The following is a 20,556-nucleotide window of genomic DNA, read 5'->3' on the forward strand; positions in this document are numbered from 1 at the left end:
TTTTCTTTTCTGATCCTCACAGCTGCCCTATGAGAGGCAAGTGCTATTATTATTCCCATTTTAAGATGAAGAAACTAGGTCAAAAGGTTGTGATTTATTTGCCCATTGTCACACAGTAAGTAACTGAGGCAGTATTTAAATTGCTATTTTTCTGATTCCTGCTTTATTACATTAACAGAAATGCAGATACATGTACTTATTACTGAATTTATTGTATAATCATTTGTATATATGTATGTACATATACATACATACATACATATATCTTATCTCCCCTAAGAGAAAGCATGACATAGTGAATAGAAATAAGCTCCAAACTACAAGGGTGTGAGTTCAAATTTTGGTTCTGACACATAGTGGTTCGTGATCCTAATCACAATTTCTCAATGCAACTCTCCATGACCATAAAATCAGCAGAGAGGATGGGTACCGATCTGTTGTCTTATCTAGAGAGTTCCCTGTATCAAGGAAATTATAGGTTCATTCCTATCCTTATCTCCCCTACTACTTTGGGAACTCAATGGGGTCAGTAATTGTGTTATTTTTTACCTGTATATATTCCTGGCAACTAATACAATTAATGCCCTGCCCATAGTGGCCATTTAATACATTTTTGTTCATTTGAATTAAATGTGGATATAAATGGCTTATGCAGATAGCATCTCAGGCAACAAGGTTGTATAAGGGCTGAGCACAGTAGAAAAGCAAAGTGATAAAACTATATCTGCAAATGCCTGTGATTTTTACAAAGGAATAGCTTTTGAAATAAAAGGATTTCCCTTCAAATCCAAGATGTTTCATTTGGAATGTTACAATTTCTCTAGTTCATGGAAGATCTAACTAGTTGAATCATCTCTCTTAAATGTGTAGAGTATTCCTAGACCACTGTGCCATTATTCCAATGTGTTTGCTCCTTCCCTGGCTGGCTGCAGCCTGGGCGGTTAGATTTTATTTTGATGGAAAGTCCGGTCTGCTGCCAAACCCACAGCTGAGGAAGAAACTCAACAATTGCCTCCTTATGAGGTAACACAACAGCTCAGCAAGGAGACAATGAAAGCAAATGTTCCAGTGGCACAGGGACTAGGGAAAGGAGTAGGTAGGAAATATGTTAGCAACCAAGGCAATAACAGCAAGAGGAAAAACACAAATAATGCCAGAAAATGCCCCACCTTTGTTTAATCTAACAGAACAGTCAGATTAAGCCTAGATAGCAGCTCAATATTCATTTCCTTTTTAATTAAAAAAAAAAAACCTTAAGATCCTATTTACAATTCTACAGGTTATCACAAACACAAAGACTTTTGGGACACCCCTTCTATTTTATCCAAACTCTAAAGAAGCATTTAGGTTTGAGGGAAAAAATCATATTAACTTACATATATGGTGATTTTAAGGTTTGTAAAATTTTCCTCACAATATCCCCATAGACTAGGTAGTGTGAGTATTATTATTCTCTTTTTTTTTTTTAGTGAGGCAATTGGGGTTAAGTGACTTGCCCAGGGTCACACAGCTAGTTAAGTGTTAAGTGTCTGAGGCCGCATTTGAACTCAGGTACTCCTGACTCCAGGGCCGGTGCTCTATCCACTGCGCCACCTAGCTGCCCCTATTCTCTTTTTATAGATGAGGAAATTCTGCCTATAGTCACAGAGCTAATAAGGATTTGAGCTCTGGTTTTAATGGAATTCTCTAATAATGGTTTAGGAAGGAAAGAGAAGCATTTATTAAGTAACTAAGTGCCAGGCATTGTACCTTACAAATATAATCTCAGTTGATCCTCACAGCAGCCCTGAGAGGGAGGTACTGTTATTGTATCCTCATTTTTCTGCTGAGAAAATTGAGGCAGACAGAGGTTAAGTGACTTGCCCAGGGTCACACAGCTAAGAAGTGTTTTAGGCTGGTTCTGAACTCAGGTCTGCTCTATCCACTGTACCATGAATAAAAGAAGGTGAAGTCTGTCTTTGGCACCTGACCTTCCTACCCAATACTCAACCACAAATTTGACCTTCACAATTCTCCATGGTCCGATTTTGCTCTTCATTACAAACATACTATGCATCAGATTTCCAGGCCAACGTTATTTCAAATAACATCAGTGGCAGAAGCAATATCTTAATCCCCCCTAACTCTCAACCCCCATGTAGGTTGGGCTGGATTTTTTTTCCTTAAAAGGTATTGAACATTCCTTAAGATTTGGTTGGCTCTTGGGACAGCTAGGTGGCCCAGTGGATAGAGAACCGGCCCTGGAGTCAGGAGGACCTGAGTTCAAATCTGGCCTTAGACACTTAACACTTACTAGCTGTGTGACCCTGGGCAAGTCACTTAACCCCAATTGCCTCACAAAGACAAACAAACAAAAACAACAAAACAACAAAAAGAAAAGATTTGGTTGGCTCAGGTGACCAAGGTGACTAAGGGCTCTGATGATTGGTGTCACTTCCTCATCACCTGAGAACAAAAGCAACTGAGAAGATCTAGGGAACTGGGGGGGGGGGTGGGGATCTTCATATATTTGGTGGGAACTCAGCAGAATGAACTCAAGGGATTCTCAAATGCCTATCCCTGTTAAGTATCCTTCTCCTCCTATGGCTAAATATATCTCCTTTTGTTAACTGTTTAAGTACTTATGAATGTTTCATTTTGTTCCGATATCCTAAATTACCAGGGGACTGGTCTGACTTGGCTGGACCAGAACATAATGAGCTCATTGACATGGGAGATGGGCAGTGCAGATGAAGGGGAGCCTAGATTGATCTTCATGCTTCAGGTGGTGCTCTTGGTGACGCCTCTAAAAATGATGGTTCCTTCTGCAAGGTATCCTCCACTCCTGGGAGATTAGAAAAAAGGCTTCCTGTGGCCATTCAGCAAGAAGAGAATATAATTATTCTGTGTCCTTGAGAGCTATCATTAAGATAATTGTGGTAAACTGTGTTTTAGGCCCTCCAACTTTGTTAGGCATTCAAGCCTGATAAATTAAGTCTAATCCAAGGGAGAGAACATTTTGAGAGATGGAGAAAGATATTTTTCCCTTATAAGAAAAGGGCAGGGGCAGCTAGGTGGCGCAGTGGATAGAGCACCAGCCTTAGATTCAGGAGTACCCGGGTTCAAATCCGGCCTCAGACACTTGACACTTACTAGCTTTGTGACCCTGGGCAAGTCACTTAACCCCCATTGCCCTACCAAAAAAAAAAAAAAGAAAAGGGCAAATTCTGAAAAACAAGCTGTGTCAGCCCTTCCTGAGTCTAAAAACTGATATCACTAATAGTCATTTACCATCCAATTGTCTGATGAAGGCTGCCTAAAAAAATTTTTTTTAATCCCTTCCAGAATTAAGGGCTTCATATTTGTGTAAACTAGTTGACTTTGAATGTCTTTTGGGAAGTATCAGTGCAGCCGAGTCTGCAGTTCTCAGTCCTAAAATCTTACATGGACATAGCCAGCCCTTGAGGGAAGACATGAGGAACCTCAACAGTAACAGAATAGAAACCAAGACAAATCCCTGGAATTTTTGGATCGTGTAATGGCTACCCTGCAAAATTGTTTGAGTTTTGCTTGACTTTTGTTTGTTTTTTTTTATTTGGAATTTGAAAGACCAACTATAATTTTGCCCCATGGATTTTGTCAAGAGACTTGAGTGCAAGCCTTTGAGGGGTCACACTGAATAGGAAAGTACAAACCCTCAAAGGCTTGCCCCACAGGAAATTCTCCCCAGGAGCACAGAAACATTTCTGGAATCGGAGATATAAACAATGTGCCAATTGCATCCTATTTAATTAGCTGATGCCAAGCACAACTATGGCATCGGTTTAAAATTTTTCCATTATCACCCCTAGACTGCGAATTGTGGACTGTGAATTATATTTCTCTCTCTATGGAGTTTCCAGTGAGGGGATCCTGATGAACACAGAACTTAGTAGGCCCCAGGAGTAATTCCTTCAACTCAAACAGAAGCAACTAGTGATGCAGTAGATTGAGTGCCAGCCTAGAGTCAGGAAGACCTAAATTCAAATCCTGCCTTAGATACTAACAGCTGTATACGTGTTTCCTCAACTGTAAAAAGAGGTGCACTTGCCTTACCTGGTTACTGTGAGAATCAAAAAAGATAATGTCTATAAAAACATTTTTTTTGTTTTTGTTTTGTTTTGTTTTGCTTAGCACAGGGAACAGCACATCATAAGTTCTGTATAATTGCTTATTTCCTTCCCCTCTACTACTTACACAAGAGAAATAGAGCACTAGCCTTGAGTAGTCTAGGACTTGGTTGCTTTTTGTGTTGTTTCATGTCTTTTCCTTGACATAGGAGGGCATAGTCAGGCCCCAGAAGGTGCATCACCCACTGCCCTCTTGCCAAACACAGGAGGCCACTGACAGCACATGCTCCCAGGAACCTTCTTGATAAGGGGTAGAGTCAAGTTTGCAGTAGTGGAACAGAATCAGGCCTCAGCAGTGTCAGTGCATAGTATTCAGGCCTACAGCAAAACTATCCCAGCACCTACTATATATCCTGGTGGGTAGCTAGGTAATACAGCAGATAGTGTTGGGACTGGAGTCAGGAAGACTCATCTAACCTGCTTTCAAATCTGGCCTTACACACTTCCTAGCTATGTGACCCTTGGCAAATCACTTAATCCTTTTTGCTGGAGAAGGAAATGGCAAACCACTCCAGTATCTCTGCCAAGAAAACCCCAAAATGGAGTCACAAAGAGTTATACAGAACTGAAATGAGTGAACAACGAATATTCCAGGCACTAGAGATAAAAAAACAGTTTGCTTTCAAGCCCCTTTCAGTCTAATGGTGGAAACAGCATGTAGACAGCTATGTACAAACAAAATATAAACAGAATAAATTAGGCATAGTCTCAGAAGGAAAGAGCTAAGATTAAGAAGGTCTGGGTCAATCAGTCAATAAACATTATTAAGCTCCTTCTTTGAGCCAGATGCTGTGCTAAGCACTGGGTATACAAAGAAGGGTAAAGATGGTCCCCGATCACAATGAGATCATAGTCTAATGGGGATAGATAACATGCAAATCACTGTACAAACAAACTACATACAGGATTGACTAGAAATAATCAACAGAGAGAAGACTCTAGAATTAAAAGGAATGGGGAAAGGCTTCCTGTAGAAGATGGGATTTTAGCTGAAACTTAAAAGGAAACCAGGGAAGGCATGAAACAAAGATGAAGGGGAACATTTGCAGGCATGGAGGACAACAGCCAATGAAAATCACTGGAGTTGGCAGATGTAGCGTCCTATGCAATGAGGCTGGTGTCACTGAATAAAAGTATTTGGGGGGGGCAGCTAGGTGGCAAAGTGGATAAAGCACCAGCCCTGGATTCAGGAGTACCTGAGTTCAAATCCGGCCTCAGACACTTGACATTTACTAGCTGTGTGACCCTGGGCAAGTCACTTAACCCCCATTGCCTGGCAAAACAAACAAACAAACAAACAAAACCAAAAAAAAGTATTTGGGGGCAGAGGAGGTGGTGGAGGGTGAGGTATAAGAAGACTAAGGGTGGGGGGCAGCTAGGTGGTACGGTAGATAAAGCACCAGCCCTGGATTCAGGAGGACCTGAGTTCAAATTCTGCCTCAGACACTTGGCACTTACTAGCTGGCTGTGTGACCCTGGGCAAGTCACTTAACCCCAATTGCCCCACAAAAAAAATCTTAAGAAGACTAAGGGTAGGGCAGGTTACGAAGGTTTTTAAACATCAAATTGAATATTTTATTTTTGATATTGGAGGTAATAGGGAGTAACTGGAGTTTATGGGGGGAGCTGGAAGGTGTGACTTGGTCAGATCTGCACTTTAGGAAGATCACTTTGAAAGCCTATGCTCTGGGCTTGGGAGATCAACCAGCAAGTCACAGCAATATTCCAGGAATGAGGGCCTGTACCAGGGTGGTAGCAGGAGGAAGGGACATAAACAAGAGATGTTAAGAAGATAAAATCAACAGGCCTAGGTTAGGCTCCCTGCCAAGGAAGGACTTGAAGGAAGTCAGAAAGGCTAGGAAGTAGAGATGAGAAGAGAAAGGGTTCTTGACATGGGGGACAGCAGTGGAAATTCTTGGAGTTTGGGGAGCAGCTAGGTGGCACAGTGGATAAAGCATTGACCTTGGATTCAGGAGGACCTGAGTTCAAATCCAGCCTCAGACACTTGACACTTACTAGCTATGTGACCCTGGTCAAGTCACTTAACCCTCATTGCCCCACCAAAAAAAAAAAAAAAGAAAAGAAAAGAAAAGATAGGAGATGGTCAAGTTATAATGGATTAAACCAAGCTGAGGATTTTATATTTGATCCTAAAGCTGATAAGGAGACACTGATGTTTATTGATTAGGAGGTTGAAAAGGTCAGATCTGTAGTGACAGGTGTCCTGCCTGGAGAACAGAGGGAAAGATGGAGGTAGAAGATGATGCTGGCAGATCAGCAATAGGTATCAGAAAGAGATGCTGGCTCCCATGGATCAGCAGATCGAACAGCAGATCTGCTCCCAGTAGCCAGGACAGTCCAATGCAAAAGAGTAGGCACTTGCACACGAAGTGGCAAAAAGCAGACCCATTGTTGTCCATTAATTACTGTAAAACTGTCCCCTCCACATTGCTAACAGGAGAGTACCCAATGATCACTCATTGTATAGATCCTCCCCAGCAGTTGGAGGACCACAGGTGACATTGTTGGGAGTAGGGCTCGCTTTATGGCAACAAGGGAAAGTGAAAGAGTCCAACCAGTCCCCACAGAAGAAGGGGGACAGTCCCTCAGAGGCCTCTCATAGAGCAAAGATGATTTTTTTATTCTACCTTTTTTCTTCATGGGGTTTTCTCTTAGGCAGGGGGGAGATCCTGGATGCTGGGTCAGGGAACACTAAATGGATGGCAATACAAGGCAATTTGCCATGGCCTGTGATGAGAATCAGAGACTGCAGGATGTGTCATCAACTTTGCTTTAACACTGAGGCTCTTGGTGCTGTTCCTACTTATGGTCATATTTTTACACTGAGAAACCCACTGTGGAACGCAAAGGTTTGTCCTCACCCATGGATCCATCACATGGTTCTAATCATTTAAACCTGAGATTTGGTCCTTCTGGGGATGCTCCCAGATTTACTTTCTGTTTTAGTTTTCTCTTTCTCCTTTAGAGCTCCCTATATCTGGCTTCTTGAGTACTGGAGGTCAAGGTTGACCAAGAACAATTCTAAAATCATTTTAAGTAGAAGAAGGTCCTTTAGAAAACTTTAAGGACCTTACCACCAAGGGGTGGAGGGTAGTAAGAGCAATAGTTTAATCCCTTCCCACCCTTGCAGGATAAGGTATTTAAACATTCCCCAAGACTTAGTTGGCTCAAGGAACTAAGGGCTCAGACTATTAACATCACTTCCTCAGTGCCTGAGTACAAAGCAGCCAAAAAGAGCTGGAGAGGGGGCTTAGGGGTAGAGTTCTCAGATATTTGCCTGTTCTACTGAGATGGACAATTGAAAGAAATCAAGGAATTTTCAATATCTTTCCTTCTCCTGCTATGACTAAGTAAATGTCCTTTTATTAACTGCTGGATGACCTATGAATGTCTCAGTATTGTTCCCATATCAAACCTAAATTACCAGAAAAGTGACCTGTGTCAAGCCCAACCCAGAACATCATGATTAATACATTATAAGCAAGCTCCTCAATGAAGCTATGAAACCATGTAGTGATGTCAGTGAGACAAATGAGCCTTTATATTATTGTTCCTGTGAAAGTACCTTCTCCATGTAATATTGTTTTGTACCCACACAAAAGACACAGCATGGCACTGTGGATTGTAACGATTGGAATGACTCCACCTGCTGGAGACTTACTGTAGAAGAGTTCTGCCCATGAAGCGAAGGTCTTTGAGGGCAAGACCAGGAGTCTTTTCTTTGGTGTCAGGAAGTGACTCGGGCTAGTGGGAGGAGGAAGGAAGAGACTGGCGCTTGGTCTGATTCTCTTGCCTTTGGACTCTGGTGGAGAGCGGAGCTAGAAATGTGCTCTCCCTTTAATAGATAAGAATCTAGGCCTTTCTCTCTCTTTACCAAATTCTTATTCTCCTTAATAAATGCTTAAAAGTCTAACTCTTGCTAAAGCTTATAATTTATTGGTGACCACTCATTAGATATTTTAGACAGACTAGCTAGAATTTTAGCCCTTAACAGGATAAAGAATTATCCTTGAAGCCACAAAGATCTGTGTTCAAATCCTGCCTCTGACATTGGCTCTGTGACCACAGGCAAATTACTTATCCATTCAGTACCCCAGGCAACTTTCTTACACCATCAGTTGAAGAGAAGGTGCTGATCTTCATTGGTGGAGGGACCTTAATCAGCTGGGAGCTCTCTATACCAATGAATTCACAGGTGCAGTCCCTCTCAAAGTTTTCACAAGAAGCAAAGTAGTGCAATGGAAATACTGGACTTGGGATCAGGATACCTCTGCCACTTAATAGCTGTTTGACCATGAGCAATCTCATCACACTGAGCCTCAGTTTCCTCATCTACAAAATGAAGATAATAACAACATCATCATTACAACATTATATATTATAGCATGATAACATCAGTGCTACTGTGTTAAAATAATGGATTTAGCAGATACTCAGGGACCCACCTGGAGATTTAAACTGATTGAATTAGATAAGGGACTTACTGTTGTAAGCACATCTGGCTGGTACTTAAGAGTACTTAAGACACTTTGAACTTTGACCACCTTCTGGCCCAGTCAACCAATCAGCTTGAAGAACCTCCCATTTGTGGGAGAGGACAGAAAGGAGGAAGCTGAGCCTGTGCAGGGAGCTCGCTCTCTTTATACTGTGAGACATCTCAGTGGTGGCAGAGGACTTCATAGGGGAGTTAGGAAAATTAAGATCGCCAGATTATAGGAATTCTGTTCTCAATCTTTCTCTTTCTTTTACTATCTTTCAATAAACCCTTAAAAACCTAAACTTGTTTATCAGTGATTTTAGTCAGCTTCCCCCCAAAACTGGGGGGACAGATTAGAACCTACATTTAGAAATTTAAATTACACACTACCTATCTCTCACAGAGGTGTGAGAAAAACACTTTGTAAATGGTAAAATGCTCTAGAAATAGGAACTGCTATTATTTCTCATGGAACCCCATTAGGCAGATTGTGTTTGTAATCCCAATAAGATGATAGTTTATGGTTATTTAAGATAAAACAGTTCCCTGGAAAATTTGCACATGACTAGTAGATTCTTGGAGAACAAACCTAAAGGAAAAAGTATAACTCCATTGCCATGATAGCCTTTCAGGCAGGAAGATCTTTCCGTGCATGCTGTAAATAATAATAGTAATTAATAATAATAATAGGTATTTCTATAGTGTTTTAAAGTTTGCAAAGCACTTTATATATACACATACTCCTCTCCTTTACTCCTCTCATCAACCTGTGCTATAGGTACTATCATTATCACCATTTTACAGATAAGGAAACAGAGGCTGAGAGATTAAAGAATTTGCCTAGTGCCATACATATAGCTAAGGGAGCATCAGAAACAAAATTTGAACTCAGGTCCATGGACTCAAGAGCCAGCTGAACTACCTAGTTGTCAGGATGCCCTCAAACAGGGCTCATATAAGGTTTTTGCTGATATTTAAATGAAGTCCTTACACACACACATGCACGCACGCGATCCACACATCAGCCATGTAAAAAAAGGTTAGTGTAGGTATAGCACAGGGGTCCACAAAAATCCAACCAGGCTTAAAACAATTTGTGGGTCACCATCAGATCAAAATCATAGTTCACAAATCCATAATACTATAGTTTTTACTAGACCAAGTAGGGAACACATTAGTTTAAAATGAAAGCACTTAATCGAATACCGTAGCCAAATAAATTACAAAGATTACCTAACATAGTAGTTACACTCTCCTACAGGTTACTATACCACAGGGGGGAGGGGATACACACAAGGAACATGCATGACCACCTAAGTAGTGGCATAGTCATAGGGGAGCATGTTAGGCCACAAAACACTCATGAAAGGGCATATGTTTAGGGAACATATCAATTCAAGGAAGAGACATGGACAAGAGCAAGCAAAAAGAACACATGAAGCCAGATGATATCACTTCACTAATCTCTGGGCTCCCTGTGCTGAGTCTCTGAAGATGTCCTCTCCTCTCCCTTCTACTATCTTCTGGTCATCACCTATAACACAGTTTCTTAGCTGAGCTATAATGTGGCAGCTGTTAGGATCTAATCTCTGCAAAATTCATAGCCTCGGGTTATTTTAGCCCTTTTGAGATGCAGACCCTGGCCAATAAGTAGTTAGGATACATAAGCATATTTTAGTCTATTTTTTTCAACTTATATAAAACCATCCCAATCTAACTCTTATCCAAGTTATGGTCAGAAAATTCCTTTAAATTCCTATCACACCCTAGGCCCAGGCAAATCATTCCTAAGGAGTTCACTTAGCAAAGCTACAAAGACTCTGAATGAGGCTATAGCAAGAAAGCTCTTTTCAACACCCTATCATTCACCTTGCCATTTTTTTATTTAAAAAAAAAATGGGATGACCCTGGGCAAGTCACTTAACCCCAATTGCCTCACCAAAAAAAAAAAAATCAATGGGACAAGGGGACAACTAGGTGGTGCAGTGGATAAAGCACTGGCCCTGGATTCAGGAGGACCTGAGTTCAAATCCAGCCTCAGACACTTGACACTTACTAGCTGTGTGACCCTGGGCAAGTCACTTAACCATACTGATTTTACTTTTTGGTTGTTTGGGGATTTTTTGGAAATTTTTCCCTTGTGTTCTGATTCTTCTTTCACAACATGACTAATGCAGAAATATGTTTAATGTGGTTATACATATATAACCTATATCAGATTCCTTTCTGTCTTGGGGAGGGGTAAGGGAAGGGAGGGAGGGAGAAAAATTTGGAACTAAAAATCTTATGAAAACAAATGTAGAAAACTATCTATACATGTAACTGGAAAATAATAAAAGACTTTTATGATAAAAAGTATGCAGTTTTTCAAAGTTGTTTTTCCCCTATAATGTCATCATTGTGCAAATTGTTCTACTTCTGTTCATTTCACTCAGCATCATAGAGGTCCTCCCAGTTTCCTCTAAAACCATCCACTTCTTATAGCACAATAATATTCCATTGTACTCATACCAAATCAAGGCAATGAACATTTATTAAGCATTTACTATGTGTAAAGCTTTTTGCTAAGTTCTGGGAATACAAGCAGAAACGAAAAGTCTCTATCCCTTAAAAAAACACATTCTAAAGGGGGAAGACAACACATATAAAAGGAAGCTGAAAAGGGAGATGGGGGGAGGGAAAGATGTGAAGGCATCATAGAGAAAGTCCAGAATACAGCTTGGAGAGGAATGAAGACATGGCTGGACCGAGTGCTCTCTTTAAATGGAAGTACTGTGCTTTACCTTTTCTGTTTCCTTGCATGAGATTGGTGTCTCAATCACCTTTTTTAGTCATTAAAAAATAAATCAACAAACCACTTACTGTCCAGTCTAATCCAACAAACATTTAAGCGCTTAACTGTGTTCAAGGTACTTTACTATTATGGAAAATAAAACAATCACTGGAGGATTAGGGCATACTCTTGTCAAGTGAGACAGCATCAAGCAAGGATAAGAAGCCCCGAACCCCAGAAAACATGTCCAGTTCAGAGCATTAGATACCAATGAAGAGTAAGAAAATACCAGTCATTCCTGTCTGGCCAATACAAGCATCAGTAATGGACAACCAGAAAAGGCAGCACAATGATTGGTAATGCTTTCCCATCTTGGACAAAAAGCTAAAAGGTAAATCAAAATATATACTGCTTTAAAGAGAGCTTCAAAGGGTCATTGAGATGCTTAGTACATATCAAGTGAGAGACTGTTTTTGGCTCCCTGGAAGAAGGCATGAAGCCAAGAATTGGAGATGTGCTTTGTGTAGTGAAAAGATTTGAAATAGAAATTGCTGAACAATGAAATGAACTTTGGAGTGTGACTAAAAAGGAGAGACTGAGAAAAATGCACAGGTTTAGCTACTGCAACTCATACGAACCCAGCACGTCTATGGTGTAGGTCTTAAAAACATCTCAGTCAAGGGTAACAAAATAGTAAAGAAACAATAAAAGAATAAATTACCTAGTATTATCAGCCTCGCCAAGCATAACCTACTACACAGTATTAAGTTCAGCAACAGATGTTGAGAAATTGTGGCTGTAGAAGGTTGGGTTTTGTTTTGGAGTTGTTTTTTAAGCGTAGATATTCTCCCATCTCATTATCTGTCTAGACACTGGCCAATGACAAAAATATGTGTAAAATGTTATTACAAGAACCCCAGGGTAACCAGTGGAAATTGGTCTCATGTTACAATATTAGGAAATGTCATTTGGTTACAGATTTGTCCCACCATAATAGAGACATCCATAAACATACCCTATAAACACAGAAGACAAGAAATAATGGAATTTCTGTGCTGTATCCAAGAGCTAAATGATATACTCTGAGTACACCATTAGGAATGGAGAGGGAAAGCCACCAAGTTGGCTGACCTTCACTCAGATTTATAAATAACCATAAAAAGAGAAGTTTTCAAGAAATTGAGAGACCGAAAATGCCTCAAGGTTGTACTACAAAGTCTGTAGAAGCCACTGAGTTCATTTCAATTATTCTATGTCCAGAGTGAAGCCAGCTGTGAATTCAGTAATAATTTACTTAGTTGAAATTCATGTGCTTAGTTTAAAAAGTGACTGTTTCTGTCAAAACCCAAATACTGTCATTTGCACAAATAAGAAATAATTGGAACTACATTGTTTCCAGATAACATCTTTTCCCTTCAAGTAATATATATTTTCCATAGTTCACTGCTTTACCCTCAACCTCTCCTAATCTTACCGGTTCTTCATGGCCCAATTCAAATGCTTTCTGGTTCTTAATTATTCTTTTAAAAACTATTTGTTCACAATTATTTAAATGCTTATCCATTGGGAAAAGGCTCTTGGCCTTATATATTTGTTGTAAGGTTAATTGAGGACCCCTGATCAATTGAGCCCCCCAAGTAACAGAAACAATGGACTGTTAAGATTTTGCCCTTATAGACTTTTGAATTGTTGAATCACAACTTATAAAGGCTTGAATGGTTTTAAGTGCTGAGTGAATTATTTTCACAATGCAAATGGTTCTAACCTGAGAATGGTCCATTCACAACTTGGAAAGAAACTCTTTCAGAGAGTGTGAAGAAATTCCTCAATCATATTTAAAGGAGTTATATGGCATCTAGCCATTGGCTGACTGAAGGATCAGCCATAGTTCTAATGGCATTTTTTTTTTAAGCCAGAGAGCTTTGTAGATCTAAAGAGTCAGTCACAATAGATGAAGTTCTGTCAGGAGGGAAATTTAGCCTAAACAATTTGGAGCATACCTAGAGAGCCCAACTGAGGAAGTTGTCAAGGAGAGAATTTGCATCCAGGGGAGGCAATAGGGTACACCATAGGAGATAACACATTAGACACTGGGGCCATGTAGCACCAGAGCTATGAATGTATTAGCCACATGTGTTTCCTAAGTGTGTGCCTTTCTACTAGTACACCAGATATGCTTACTCTTCCCATTGCTACTGTGTATATTTGTAGGAGAATGTGCCCCAGGTTTATGAGAGGAATGTTTTGTTGCTACTGTTCATGTTGTGCAATTTCAAAAACTGTCTTTGCTTTGAGCTAATTGTGTCAACCAGCTGATTTCCACCCATCAGTGGAAACTTAAGACCTATAGTTTTAGTAATTGCTGTTGTTGTTTTTTGTCCTTTGTTCTCAAAGAGGACCATGACATCCGGGTGATGTCTTGACTTGCACTGAATTGGATTTAAGTGAGGGAAGTCTGTGCAAGGTCACCACCCTCACTCTCTTCTCCAGAGCCAATTGGATCCAGTGGCATGATATATATCAGGACAACTGGAGTTGGCCCTGGATGTTTAAGGCAATTTGGGTTAAGTAACTGGCCCAGGATCACACAGCTAGTAAGTGTCTGAGGTGAGATTTGAACTCAGGTCCTCCCAATTTCAGGGCCAGTACTCTATCCACTGAACCACCTAGCTGCCCCAGTTTTAGAAGTAGGGACCCACAAAGTATCTTTAAAATGGGGTAGTTATTCTGATTTCCCATATGTGTGAGTTGGATGGTACTGCAGAGAAATTGCTACATATTTATGGTAGTTCCCTACATATCTTGGTTATTAAAATTTTATTAGAGGGCAGTTAGATGGCTCAGTGGTTAAAGCACCAGCCCTGGATTCAGGAGTACCTGAGTTCAAATCTGGCCTCAGACACTTGACACTTACTAGCTGTGTGACCTTGGGCAAGTCACTTAACCCTCATTTCCCCACAAAAAAACCCCTTTATTAGACATCTCTGATGCAAAAAATTGCCCCACGGTTTAAGTTGACCTTCTTATGCTAATCTCATTGATTTTGTTAATGAAAAGCATTTCAGTTTTATATAATTGAAATTATTTTTTTCTTTTGGGGTTGCCTTTATTCTTTATTTGGTTAAATATTCTCCCATTATCACACCCCAAAAAAGTACCCGATCTAGTTCTCTTCTAATTTTTTTATAGTGTTACCTTGAAAAATAAGTTGGTTATCCATTTTGAGTTGTTATTGTTATATAGGGTGAGATCTTGCCTTAAACTTCAAATGCTTTTTGATTTTGAATATTAGCTTTATCATTAACTAGCTATATGACTTTCAGGTCATGTTACCTCAACTCTACAGTCATAGCATTAGAAAGAAATGATTCCTTCTAGTTCTAAACCCTTTGAAACCATAATTCTTGTTTTTTCCTGATAATTCTGGTGCATGTTGTTCTTCCATCCTGATTACATTTTTCCCCAATCATAGTCAGTTTAGCACTTAATGTATTATATTTGTATTTTTGTATTTTTTCCTTTAACAACATTGCAAGTTTCTCATGAGTAAGCCTAGGTATCTATTTCTTTTGCAGTGACCAGCTTGCACAAAGAGCATAATGGCAAATCACAGATCAATTAGTTTCAGTGAAGTGAATTTAACCAAGCCAAGGGTAAGTACAGCCTGGTCTTAGTCATTTCACCTATTTTCACCAAAAAGCAGCGACTTTAATATATTGTTTTCATCATGTACTTTGGGGTGCATTTAATTCTATTCTAGGGGAGAAAGAAAGAAACAGAGAAAGACAGAGAGACAGATACAGACAGGGAGAGGCAGAGGCAGAGGCAGATAGAGAGAGAGAGAGAGGGAGAGAGAGAGAGAGAGAGAGAGAGAGAGAGAGAGAGAGAGAGAGAGAGAGAGAGAGAGGGAGGGAGAGAGAGAGAGGAAATGAGAGAGGGAGAGAGGAAGAGGGGAAAAGAATGAATTAGAAGGGACCACAGGGTCACTTAGTCCAACTCCTCATTTTACAGTTGAGAAAATAGAAGCTCAGAAAGTTGAAGAGACTAACCTGGGTAAAGCTGACATTTGAAACAAAATGCTCTGACTCTAAATCCAAGAATTTTTACATTGCATCAATCCCTTTTTGCTTCATTCACTTTATAATTACCCACTACAATTGCACTGCCACTAAACACAGTGTTACCCTAACTCTGTTCATCTTTCTGGCTATAAACAGTATACAAGGAATTGAAGACCTTCTACAGTACAGATTCTTAACTTTTCTCTCTTCTGTGAATATTGCCATTTTCAAGAGCTCTCAAATCTTTTGCTTGACATTTGCAAGAATAAATATGAAGATGGTGGAGGAAAGACAGTGACTTCCCGGAGCTCTCCCCAAGACTCCCCCAAATACCTTTAGATAATGCCATAAGACAATTCCTGGAGCAGCAGAACCCACAAAGAGATAATTTTCCAACCAAAGACAGCTTAGAAAGTCAGTGGAAAGGTCTGTTGTACCGTGGAGGGGGGGGAGTGGAGCACAGCTCAATGGCCATACTGCATAGACCCAGACCCAGACCCAGACCCAGAGAATCAGATGTGGGGAGCTTCTGAATCAGCTGCAGCAGAAGCTGCTTCTGGAACTCAGTCCACTGATGGTGAGGGGGTCGAGTAGTTGGCCAGGGGGAGATTTCAGGGGTCTCTTTGCTGGCTGAGGCAGCACTTTGTTGTTTTGCCAGTGCTCAGATCCTTGTCACAGTCTTGGGTGGTGGCCCAGGTGGGGAAGGGGTGCAGGCACACCAGAGCTTGCAGTCACAGTGAAACAGGATTCTGTTCCAGGTTAGAGGGCAAGCAGGTCTGTGGTTACTTGAAGACCAGAACACAGGCCAGGGAAGTGAAGAACCTGCCTCTCCTTAAATTGTACCATTTGGGACCCCCTGAAGCTTGGCTCAGTGCACCCTGGAAGCAGTGACCCACTTTAAGAAGGTGTTAAAAGTCAAGAAATAGGCAAAAATGAGCAAAAGGAAAAAATGCTGACCCTAGAAATTGTCTATGGTAACAAGGAAGATCAAAATATACCCTCAGAAGAAGACAACAAAGTCAAAGCTCCTACATCCAAAGCTTCCAAGGAAAATATGACTTGGTCTTGGGCCATAGAAGTGCTCAAAAAGGACTTTGAAAGTAAAGTAAGAAAGGTAGAGGAAAAAAATGGGAAGAGAAATGAAAGTGATTCAAGAAAATCATGAAAAAAAGTCAACAGCTTAAAAAGCCAAATTGGCCAAATGGAAAAGGAGATACAAAAGCACTCTGAAGAAGATAATTCCTTAAAAATTAGGATTGAGTAAATGGAAGCTAATGATTTTATGAGAAATCAAGACACAATAAAGCAAAACCAAAAGAATAAAGAAATAGAAGGCAACGTGAAATATTTCCTTGGAAAAACAACTGACCTGGAAAACAAATCCAGGAGAGATTATTTGAAAATTATTGGACTACCTGAAAGCCATGATCAAAAAAAAAGAACTTAGACATCATCTTCCAAGAAATTTTCAGGGAAAATTGCCCTAATATTCTAGAAGCAGAAGGTAAAATAGAAATTGGAAAGAATCCACCAATCACCTGCTGAAAGAGACCCCAAAATGAAAACTTCCAGGAATATTATATAACCAAATTCCAGAGCTCCCAGGTCAAGAAGAAAATATTGCAAGCAGTCAGAAAGAAACAATTCAAGTATTGTGGAGCCACAGTCAGGATAACACATGGTTTAGCATTTTATACATTAAAGGATCAGAGGGCTTGGAATATAATATTCTGGAGGGCAAAGGAACTGGGATTACAACCAAGAATCACCTACCCAGAAAAACTGAGTATAATATTTCAGGGGAAAAATGGGGAATTCAATGAAAGAGAGGACTTAAGGCATTTGTGATGAAAAGACATAAGCTGAATGGAAAATTTTACTTTCAAATAAAATACCCTAGAGAAGTATAAAATGGTAAACAGGAAAAAGAAATCATGAGGGATATTAAAATGTTAAACTGTTTACATTCCTACATGAGAAGATGACACTTGTAACTCATAAGAACTTTTTCATTATTAGGGCAGCTGAATGAAATATATATAGACAGAATGCACATGTGTCAGTTGAATATAAAGGGATGTCTTTAAAAAATAAAATTAAGGGGTGAGAGAGGAATGTACTTGGAGAAAGGGAAAAGGAGAGGTGGAATGGGGCAAAGTATGTCACATAAAAGAAGCAAGAAAAAGCTTATGGAGTGGAAGGGAAGATGGGGGAAGTGTGGGGGAGTTAGTGAGCCTTACTCTCATCAAAACTGGCTCAGTTGGGTATAGTAATCTATCTTACCCTGTAGGAAAGTAGAAGGGGAAGGGGATAAGGAAGGAGGGGCAAAAGAAAGGAGGGGAGATTGGGGGAGGGGGCAGTCAGAAGCAAAAAACACTTTTGAGGAGGAATAGGGTGAAAGAAGATAGAAAATAGAGTAAATATCATGGGGAAGGAATAGGATGGAGGGAAATACAGTTAGCAATAGTAACTGTGAAAAAAATTTGAAGCAAGTTTGTCTGATATGCCTCAGTTCTCAAACACATAGAAAACTGAGTCAAATTTGTTAAAATAAGAGCCATTCCCCAAGTGATAGATGATAGAAAGATATGAAGTTTTCAGATGAAATAATCAAAGCTACCTATACCTATAACTCACTATTGATTGAAGAGATGCAGGTCAAAATAATTCTGGGGTACTACCTCATACCTACTGGATTAAATAATAGGACAGCAGAGGAAAATGGCAAATGCTGGAGGGGATAGGGGGAAATGAGACATTAATGCACTCTTGGTGAAGTTGTAAACTGATTCAAACATTCTGTAGAGCAATTTGGAACTATGGCCAAAGGGGTATAAAACCACACATACTCTTTGACCTAAGGACCTATGTGTACATAAAATATTTATGGCAGCTATTTTCTCATGAAAAGAATTCATTAGGGAATGGCTGAACAAATTGTGGGATGAGATTATGATGGAACACTATTGTGCTATGAGAAATGATGAGCAGGATGCTATCAGAAAAACCTGGAAAGAAATACATGAACTGATGCCAAGTTTATACAAGTATATAAATGTACTGTATACAAAATACAGCAATACTGTAAGATGATCTGTTATGAATGACAGTTATTTTCAGCAATACAATGATCCAAGACAACTCTGAAGAACTTATGAACAATGCAATCCAGGGGGAAGCTAGGTGGTGCAGTGGATAAATCACTGGTCCGGGATTCAGGAGGATCTGAGTTCAAATCTGACCTCAGACACTTGACACTTACTAGCTATGTGACCCTGGGTAAGTCACTTAAGCCTCATTGCCCTGTAAAAAATGCAATCCCACTATAGAGAAAGAACTGATGGTTTCTGAATACAGATTGAAGCATAATTTTTTTGTCAGTTCCTTTTTCTAAAGTTTTTTTTGTCTGTTTTTTTCACAACCTGACTAATGTGGAAATGTTTTGCATGACTACACATGTATAACATAGATTGAATTGCTTGAGTTCTTAAGGGGGGATTGGGAGGGAGGGAGGAAGAGAATTTGGAACACAAAGTGTTTTTCTAATTGATGTTAAAATTTGGTTTTATATGTAATTTGGGGGGAGAATAAAATTCTAAATAGAAAGCAAAAAGAATAGACATGAGTTATAAATTAGACAGTCTATAATCTTTAGCATTTATGCTTGACATAATTTCATTTTATTCATTTTTCTTGATTAAGGGCTTGGGAATTGCTTGGGAATTCTCTTCTTTTGGGGGACAATAGGATTCTCAATCCCTCCTCTGTTTTTATCTCCTTATCTCCCCCTTCACTCACTCCATTAATTAATCCCTAGTTCTTTCATATTTACCATATCACTAGAAATGATATAAATGGTAGGCTTCTTATATCTATCCCACTTCTATAGGGAAACCATTACAAGAAGAAAGTCTTTGCACTCAGGATTCTGAAGCAAAGAGAAATGCTTTTTTCTAACCACTAATGGAAAAGATAAATACTTTGATCAGTAAGAGGTGTTACAGACACAGGATCAATATAGTAGGGGAATAAGGCAAAGATTTTGATTATTCATCTACTGATCCACAAAAGACCCATCTGTAGTAAAAAAAAAAAAAAAGAAACTTTCAAAGATTATGCATATCTTTGCTAGAAGGAAGGATTGGGGTATTTGAGGTCAGAATATTTTTAAAATCTAATAAAACACTGCCCAATCATTTCCTTGCCATACTACCACTTCAGCCTCTACCTTCATCTGGAACTGAAGGATCCACATCTCTGTGACCCTGGCCTCTGATTGTAAGCATTCACATTATCTTGCCTGATCTCCAGCCTGTCATTTCCTAACCATCTCAATAACACTTACCTCAACCCCTTTCCCCAACCCCTGTTCTCCAGTTCAAGGTCTAAGAATAGTAGCTAAATGAGCATCACCACTCCTGGCAGAGAATAAATTGCTTTATGGTTCCAATCACCATTTAATCTGACTTTCTTATCCAAAACCTCCTCTCTAACCACCACACTCCTAGATATGTTATTATCTTCTATTAGAATATTAGCTCCCTGAGGACAAAAACTATCTTACCCATGCTTGTATCTCCAGTTTTAGCACAGTGCCTGACATGGTAGACACTCTAGAGGGTCATTATCTAAACTCACACTCATACTGGCAAGTCAGGTCCCCTAGAGCAAGACTGACTACATCTCCTTCCTAAGGAACCTAGGAGGATGCCATTCTAATTTGTAGCATACTTAGAGGCATTCTAGAGGATGTCTTTCTAATGCTATCAGCTCAAATCTCTATTCTGGTTGGTTCTCCCCAGCACCAATCACCAGCAATAGTATCTCCCCTATAATAATTTATTGACCCAATATTTACTGACCCAATAATATCTCAATATTATTTTATTAGTTTTTACAAAGAGATATTTAGTAAGAAGATAGAGCAAGAAACAAAGTACAAACACACTCACCACCACCACCCTAATCAGGAGATACCATCTCCCCCTATAGTACCTCAGTCCCTGGAAAGAGTAGTTTCTTTTTTTTCTTTTTTTGGTGAGGCAATTGGGGTTAAGTGACATGCCCAGGGTCACA

Source organism: Dromiciops gliroides, chromosome 4 (assembly GCF_019393635.1).
Source record: "Dromiciops gliroides isolate mDroGli1 chromosome 4, mDroGli1.pri, whole genome shotgun sequence".
Taxonomy (NCBI): Eukaryota; Metazoa; Chordata; class Mammalia; order Microbiotheria; family Microbiotheriidae; genus Dromiciops; species Dromiciops gliroides.